General features: G+C 42.2%; 1 protein-coding gene across 1 annotated transcript in view; it reads right to left on the bottom strand.

Moving 5' to 3' along the window:
* The window catches only part of CLNK (cytokine-dependent hematopoietic cell linker), a 190,065-nt gene that overhangs the window by 111,121 nt on the left and 69,751 nt on the right, over positions 1-9,193 (bottom strand). The gene's annotated exons all lie outside the window — the stretch shown is intronic.

The raw sequence follows: 9,193 nt of genomic DNA, 5'->3' as shown, positions 1-9,193 counted from the left end.
CGAGGCCACCAGAGCTAATGTCTACTTTGTTGTTATTGTTGTGTATCATAAAGTCACAGCTGACCCACCAGTGGATTTTCAGAGGCAGTAAATCTCATGGAAGGAAATTGCCTGTCTTTCTCCTGGGGACAGCTGGTAGATTTGGACTGTCTATCTTTGTGTTGGCAGCACAATCCCTTATCACTGAGCCACTAGAACTCCTTATATCTACACTGTTGTTGTTATGTGCCATTGAGTCACGGGCGACTCATAGCAACCCTATCTATGTACAGCAGCTCTGAAGCCTGCCCTATCCTAAGCCAGTCTTACTGACTTCTACACACCTATCCATATTATCCCAGTTATTTTATCAGTCCATTTCATCTGGGGTCCTCCTCTCCTGCATTGTCCCTCCATCCTTTGAGGATGATGTTCTTCTCCAAGGACCAGTCCCTCCTGGCCACGTGTCCAAAGTACGTGAGATGGAGCTTTAAAATCCTAGCCTCCAAGGAGACACTTGGTTTCACCCTCTCTAAGAGAGACATATTTGCTTTCTTGGTAGTTTATGGTATGTTCAAGACTCTTCTCCAGCACCACAACTCGAAGGCATCTATTCTTTCATCTTTCTGTCCAGTCCTCTGATGCATAGCAAATAATTGCAAAGATCATGGCTTGGATCAGGCACACCATAGTCTCTAGACTGACTTTCCAGTACTCTGGAGAGGTTACTGACAGCATATTTTCCCAGTGTAATTAGTCTCTTCATTTCCTGATTGCTGGTATCAAGAATGTTGATTATGGAGCCAAGCAAGCTGTAATTGTCAACAACCTTAATCTCTTCTTCATCTGTTATGGTCCTGTCAATTGGCCCAGGGGTGAAAATCTTTGTCTTCTTGATATTGAGCTTCAATCCATAGCTTCAAGATCATAGCTTCAGGTCCTCCTCAGTTTCAGCAAGCAAGGTTGATGAGTCTTCCTCCAATCCTGATACCATGTTTTTCCTTATAAAGCCCAGCCTCCTGAATGATCTGTTCTGCACATAGACTGTAAAGGTATGGAGACAGGACACATACATCCCTGACACACTTCTTTCCTGGTTTTGAACCATGAAGTGTTTCCCTACTCTGTTCTGCGACTGCTTCTTGGTCCAAGTATACATTTCTCATAAGCACAATCAAGTATTCTGGGATTCCTATTCTCCTCAAGGTTAACCACAATGTTTTGTTGTTAGGGTTTAAACTGGCCCTGTCTGTATAAGGAATATGAAAAATAAAAATGAGTAAAATTATAAAATTTTAAGTTTAGAAAATTAAACTGTTTAAGGAAAAGAAACTGAATTTATAAATAAGTCTGAGTGTCCAAGATTTTTAACCTGTCTAACTTGAGTTTATAGAAGAATTAAAATACCTCCATTTATAATAGAAAAATATGCTTTAGAAGAAGCAAAAGAGTAGAATAGAAGTTTCCAAAGAGCAGATTGAAAAGACATGTTATGATGAACTGAGCCAAGACTAGGAGTTAGAAAAGCCAAATGGGAAGACCATTTCACAAGCTGAAAGAATGTTAGAACAAATTCAAGCCTTTAGTTACAATAGTTAAGGATTCTACGGGGGAAGAAAAAAAATCTTGAGTGGTTCAGGAATCACCAAAATAAGATGGAAGGAATGTACAGGTCACTTCCATAGAGAACAGAACCTCACTGAGCCATTTCAGAAAGCAGTGTGTCTCATACAACAGTCATTAACAAAAGTTTACAGAATACTCCTGTGTCTCCACAAGAAAAAGACTGATAAACCAATTACAATATGGGCAAAAGACATGGAAACACTTTTCACAGAAGAAGATACGCAAATGACCAATAGACACATGAAGAAATGCTCCAAATCACTGGCAATAAGAGAGATGCAAATAAAAAAATCACACCTTGATACCATCTCTCTCCAGTAGCCATGGCAAAGTTTAACAGGACAGCAAGTAATAAATGTTGCAGAGGATGTGGCAAAATAGGAACTCTTATGTAACAACAACAATATGTACTGTTGGTGGGATTGTAAAATAGTACAACCACTTTGGAAGGAATTCGATGTTTTCTCAAAAAGCTGAACATAGAAATTTCATATGACCCAGCTATTCCATTACTTGAAATATACCCTGAGAATGTGAAAACTTGGCTCAGAAGGATATTTGTACACCAATGTCCATAGCAACATTATTCACCATCACAAGAACATGGAAACAGCCCAGATGTCCAAGCACAAACAAATAGATTGAGAAGTTGTGGTATATTCATACAATGCAATACTATGCAGTACGCAGGAGCCATGATTTTAAAAATTACTACTTAACTTGGGAAGGGCTAGAGAGCATTGTGCTGCTGAAATAACTCAATCATGCAAGGACAAATACTGTATAAAACCATTATTGTAGAATGAGCACGAGGCTCCAAGGGGAGGAGGAGGGTGAAAGCAGAGGGGTGAGGATGGGCGGGATGGGTGGGGTGTTAATCATAGGGTCACACAATTTGATGGGTGAGTGGGATGAAGGAAATGGGAAGGATCTTGTGTGAAAAACAATGAATTTGAACTTTGCGAATAAATCAGTGTAAAATGAAAAAAAGAAATACTAATGGATATTATAGGATAAATAGTCTAATATCTCCCCACCAAATGGTGAGGTGATTTTAAATTTTAAATACTCATCTATATTTGTAACTAACATCTATTTTGTGCTTACTAACCTCTAGCCTTTGCTTTCTTCATGGATGATATCCTTTTTTAAATTTTTTTTTTATGCAAAGAAATTTATTTAGGGTGGGCAGTGAGGAAAAGTGGGGTGGAGGGAGAGGAGGAATCCTACAGATTTGTGAAACAAACCATTGGAATCTTCTGAATTGCCCTGCACAATAGGCCTCCATCAGAAGGGCCTCAAGCAATGCTGCCAGTGGCTAGAGCTGCCCCTCCTACCCCCTTTTCCTTTAGAGGAAATGTAAAGCCTGGTGAAGGCAAAAGGGGGTCTCTCTCTCTCTTGGTACTCGCTTGGGTGGAAATGTATTAACGCCAGGATGAGTTTACTCGTCTCTTCTTGGACTATAACTGGAGGGTCACAGAGCACAGCAACTGGACATCTCTGGTTTTCCTCTTGCATTTTTGAGGTCCAGAACCCCAACAACCAGTTCAGGTCACTTGGTTAGTCCTGGCTTCCCAGAACTCTTCACTCTGGGTCTCTCCAAACTGGACACCGCCTTCCTTCTTTCGTGTTGTTCTCAAATGCCATAAACTGGATGTGTCGGTGGTGCAGACCCTGGGTGCCCCAGGAGAGCCTCGCCACGACTCTCTGCTGCCCGTCGACAGTTACCAGCCCTGGGCCCTTGCTGGTGGCTGGAACAGCCCGATGGATGATATCCTTGATGTCATCTCACAACTCATCTGGTCTTCGAGTATTAGCACTTGTTGCCTCAAACCTATTCTTGAGATGGCTTTTAAATCTAGGTGGTTTAGATTCATGGTTATATTTTGGATTTTTTATGACTTCTCTTCATTTTCTTCAGCTTTAATTTGAATTTTCACACGAGTATCTGATGGCCTTATATCTAGTAAGTTCTTGACCTGGCTTTGATTGCTGGTTTTGAACTTCTCCAGCAATTCTTTCCACAGATGTAATATATCTGAGGCCTGTGACGTTCATCAGGTGAAGTCTATGTATATCACCACTTGTGTTTCTTTTATTTATTTGCAGTGAATAAATAATTTACTGTATTTTTTTTTAAAAGGAAGGAAGGAAGTTGAAGCTGCACTGAAGGGATCAGCAAAATGGAAGGCCTTAGAAATTGATAATGATATTGAGGAATATCAGTTGATGTGTTTCAAGAAACAGATGGAATCTTGGGTTTGCTCACCATCTTATGGCAACAATTTTGGACCTGGCCAAGTGACTGGAAGAGATCCATACTTGTTTCTATTCAAACAGTGATGATCCATTGTTTGTTATTGTTCTTGTTGTTGTTAAGTACCGTTGTGTCACAGGCAACTCATAGCGGCCCTGTGAAGGAGAGTCCTCGATGCTTGGGTGCCTTTCATCCTCTCTCCAGGTTCATAGGGTTTCTGGAGGCAAGCTATTTACGGAAGTGGATGCCACTCCTGCTTCCAAGCTTGTTTTCATCAGGGAGCTCCACTCCACTCTCTGTCTGCATTGGGTGGCCAACCGTTAACACATTTGACACACCAGTGTCACGGTGTTCAGCCTCACAGCAACCACAGTGAAGCCTGGCTTGCCTGGCTCCTGGAGGCAGAGTAGTCCTTTGCGTCCAAAAACTGTCACAACACCCGCGCACACAGCACCATGCTCTCTCTGCTTGCCGGGCAATAGCAACCCTGGGTGTAGCAAAGCTGGGAGAGCATGGCCGCTGACTCTCCCCTCTTTTCCTTCCGGTCTTGAAGCCCTGTGCTGCCGCCTTAAGCCCTAGGCCAAGCCTGGCTTGCCTCGCTCCTGGAGGCAGAGCAGTCCTTCGTGTCCAAAACTCATAGAGACCCAGTGAACAAAAGATTGGGACTCAGTCCTGTCCTGTGACATCCTCACACTTCCTGACACAGAAGGGCCCATTGCAACAGTCACCATGTCAATCCACCTGCTTGAAGGTTTTCCTCTCCCTTGCTGACCCTCCCCTCTTCCCAGCATCATGTCTTTCTCCAAGGAGTAGCCCCTCCTAGCAAAATGCCCAAAGTATGTGAAGTGAATGAAGCCTCACCATTCTTGCCTCCAAAAAGCATTCTGTTTTCACCCTCTCTAAAACATATCTATTTATTCTCTTGGCCATCCATGGGCTGTTCAGTGCTCTTTTCCAGCACTACAGCTCAAAGGTGTCAATTCTTCTGCCATCCTTACTCATTGACTAGCTCTCAAATGCATAGCAAGTAATCGGAAAGACCATGACCTGAATCAGATGCACCTTAGTCCTTAAAGTGACACCATTACTCCTCAATAATTTGGAAAGGTCCCTAACTGCACATTTTCTCAGTGCAATGCATCTTCTTATTTCCTGACTGCTGACACCAACAGTGTTAATTTTGAACCCATGTAAGATGAAATTGTTGACAGTTTCAATCTCTTCTCCATCCATCATGACACTGCCTATTGGTCCAGTTGTGGTAAGAATCTTTGTTTTCTTGACATTGAGATATAATCCATACTGAAGGCTGCATTCTTTGATCTTCTTCAACAAGTGCTTCAAGTCCTCCTCACTTTCAGCAAGCAAGGTTATGTCATCTGCATAACCCAGGCTATTGACAAGTCTCCCTCCAATCCTGATACCACACTCCTTTTCATAGAGTCCAGCTTCTCAGATAATATGTTTAGCATACAGATTGAATAGGTATGGAGAGAAAATACAACTCTGAGACATTCCCTTCTCAATTTTAAACCAGGCAGTGTTCCCCTACTCTCTTCACACAATCAGCCTCCTGGTCCAGGTACAGCTTCTGCCTGAGGACAATTAAGTGTTCTGAGATTCCAATTCTTCTTAATGTCAGACACAACTTGCTATTATCCATACAGTAAAGGTGATCCAAAGGAGTGCAAAAAATTATAGAACCTTATCACTACTATTTTACACAAATACATCTTGCTGAAGACTATTTAGCAATGACTGGATTAGACATTAAAGGAAATTAAAGTGATTCAAAAGAGACCGTGGAAGGATGGATATTTTTTGCTGATGTTAGATCAATCTTGGCTTGTCTGAAAGCAAAGAAAACCAGGAAGATATTTATGTACTTTATTGATTGTGTAAAAGCATTTGACTGTGTGTTTCATAATAAATTAAGGATAACATTCAGAAAAACAGGGAATTCCAGGACACTTAAGTGAGCTCCCAAGAAACCTATACATTGACCAAAAAGCAGTGAACAAGGGGACACTGCACCGTTTAAAACCAGGAAATCTATGCATCAGGGCTGTATTCTTTCTCCAAATATATTCAATCTGTATGCTTGCTATACATCAGAGAGCTAGCTGGAGAGTGACTAAGGATGATAGAAAGAGAATTGATGCCTTTGAGCTGTGGTGTTGGAGAAAAGTGATGAATATACCGTGAACTGCTAGGAGAACAAACAGATTTGTCCTGGAGAGGGTGAAACCAGACCTCTCCTTGGAGGCAAGGATTCTGAAGCTTTGTCTGACGTACTTTGGGCATGTTGCAAGGAAGGACCAGTCCTTGGAGAGGGACGTCATGCTTGGGAGGGTGGAGGGACAGCGCAGGAGAGGAAGATCCTCGATGACATGGATCCATTCCGTGACTGGAGAAATGGGAGCAGGTGTGTCAAACACAGGCTGGCACAGGATAGAGCAGGTTTAGGGCTCTTGTACATAGGGTCACTATGAGTCGCAAATGATTTGATGGCACATAACAACAACAACAATGCTGGGCAAATAATTTGGAAATCTGAAAGAATGTGGCAACAAAATAAGAAGACTCACCAACAAGTTACAGTACACAAGTGGCACAATTTTGCTTACAGAAAGTGAAGAGGATTTGAAGCGCTTACTGCAGAAGATCAAAAACTATTGCTTTCCACAAGGATTTCATCTCGACATCAAGAAAACATAAATCTTTACCCTGAATCAATAGATAACCTTTCAATAGATGGAGAAAAGATGGAAGTTTTCAACTATTTTATTTTACTTGGATCCACAATCCACACAATTTGTTGTTGTAGTTATGTGCTGTAGAATTGTCTGTGACTGATAACGATGCAACATACAACAGCCTAAATGCTACCTTATCCTTTGCCAATTTTAATTGTCTCTCACACACCTAACCCCCATTACCCTAGTCATTCAATCAATCCATCTCATCAAGGGTCTTCCTCTCCTGTGCTGTCCTTCCACCCTTTCAAGCGTGATGTCCCTCTCCAAGGACCAGTCCCTCTCTGCAACATGTGAAAAAATGTCAGATGAAGCTTCAGAATCCTTGCGTCTATGAGCAGCCTGGCTTCATCCTCTCCAGGATGAACTTGTTTGTTCTCTTAGCAGTCCATGGTATATTCAAATCTCTTCTCCAACACCACAGCTCAAAGGCATAAATTCTCCTTCTATCATCCCTAGTCATTGTCCAGCTCTCTGATGCATAGCGAATGATTGCAAAGACCATGGCCTGTATCAGGTGCTGCACCTTAGTCTCCAGACTGACGCCATTGCTCTTCAGTACTCTGAAGAGGTCTCTAACAGCAAACTTTCCCAATGCACTCAGTCTTTTAATTTCCTGCTGATACCAAGAGTGTTGACTGTGGAGCCAAACAAGCCAAAGCTGTTTACAATCTCAATCTCTTCACTGTTCATCACAATGCTGCCAATTGGCCTAGTGATGAGACTCATTGTTTTCTTGATATTGAGCTTCAACCCATATTGAAGGCTGCAGTCCTTGGCCTTCTGTACATCCCACTCAAATTCATTGCCATAAAGTCAGAACTAACCCAGAGCTGACCTTCCAGTAGGTTTTCTGGGGCTGTAAATGGAACCCCTGGGAGGTGCCACCATTGGATTAGCAACGTAGATCCCCTGGACTACACTAGTAGAGAAGTGGAGAAAGCCAAAGATGTGTTGCGCTGGTAGACCTGCTGCTGTCTAGGACTTCTTGAAAGCATAAAAAAGCAAAGGTAACAGTTTATTGACTAGTGTGACATCTGACCCAAGCTATGATATTTTCCTTTTGCTACATATGCATCTGAAAATTGGACAATGGATGAGGAAGACCTACAAAGAATTGACACTTTTGAATTGTAGATTTGGTGAAGCACATTTAATAGCCCATAGACTGCTGAAAGTACAAACCAAACTGCCTTGGTGGAAATGCAACCAGGGTGACCTTAGAGGCAAAGATAGTGAAACTTTGCCTCATATTGTGAGCATATCGTCATGAGGTGTTATGCTCGTTCTTAGACTAGTGAAGGTGGAAGGAGGGTCAGTGAAAGAGAGTCAAGTCCTCAGGGAGGCAGATTGATGCAGTAACTTCAACAACAGGCTCAAGCATGGCAAAGGAGATGGCAAACGGACCGCACAGGATAGGGCAAGGCTCTGATCTGCTCTTCACAGGATTTCTATGCCTAGCAGTTCCCTGGAGGGGGCCTAACAATAACAATATGACTCAGTGCTGAAAGGCTATGAGTCACATCCCGACCCTCACACAGAAACCCCAGAACCTTTCTGGAGCTTCGTTTAACCTGCATTTACGTACACATCCCAATCCTGTTCCTTTCTCCCCTTTCAAAGTTTCACCCATCACAGTGATGGATTCTATCTGCCCCAGTGGTGAGCTTATGCTGATGGCCTTGGCTTATGATCACATCTAATTAGTTCGGCTGTGAAGTAGCGGTCTCCTTTCTCTCCTTGGACTGTGCACATGCTAAGGTTTTTACAATCATGCCAGATGATTGATTGTATCTGCTTTGTCTTTGTCCTGTTTAAGGCTTAATAGAAGGGTCTCTGTAGAATACGCTTGAATCTGGAGTCTTTCCAATTATCTAGAAATATTCTCCTGAAATCAACAAATCAACAAAATCTCTCTCTCTATCTTTCTCCACCCCTCATCCATCCAGCTATCTATCTGTTTGTCTCCGTATCTACTATTTAAATTGCTTTAACTGATGTGGTGGATCTGGTATGTGTGTATACACACACACGCATACACACACACACATTTATACATGTGTGTGTGTGTGCATGTGTGTATCTCTTTGGAAGCAGGAGTGACATCTACGTCCTAAACAACATGCCTCTGGAAACTCTATGAACTTTGGTAAATGACAATAGTTATAGAAAGGCTTTAGGTCTTTTGTTCATGGGGTTGCTATGAGTCATGCTCCACTCAACAGCAATAAAAAAACAAAACAACAACATTATATATATATATATGATTGGCTTGATGGCATCATAGTGGTAAGAAATGTACAACCAACTCACAGGCAGGTGATTCTAATCCACTGTTTGAACTTCAGAAGAAAGATGGACAATCTCCTTCCATGTGATTTACCCTCTGAAAACCTGCTGGAGTGTTAGCTCTGAGTCAGATTTCAGTACTGTCGAGTCACAGTAGATTCACAGCTAACACTCCAGCAGCGAACTGGGGGAGGAGATCAAAGATATCAAGCGAAAGGTCATTGCAGAGATGGAAGAGAAAGGAAAAAAACCAAAACGCATGTCAGAAGTTGTTGTTGTTGTTGTT

This window comes from Elephantulus edwardii, unplaced genomic scaffold (genome assembly GCF_000299155.1).
Source record: "Elephantulus edwardii isolate Elephantulus edwardi_28Jun2011 unplaced genomic scaffold, EleEdw1.0 scaffold00035, whole genome shotgun sequence".
NCBI lineage: Eukaryota > Metazoa > Chordata > Mammalia > Macroscelidea > Macroscelididae > Elephantulus > Elephantulus edwardii.
Note: the sequence above shows the minus strand (reverse complement) of the source record. Positions and strands in the feature narration are given on the sequence as shown.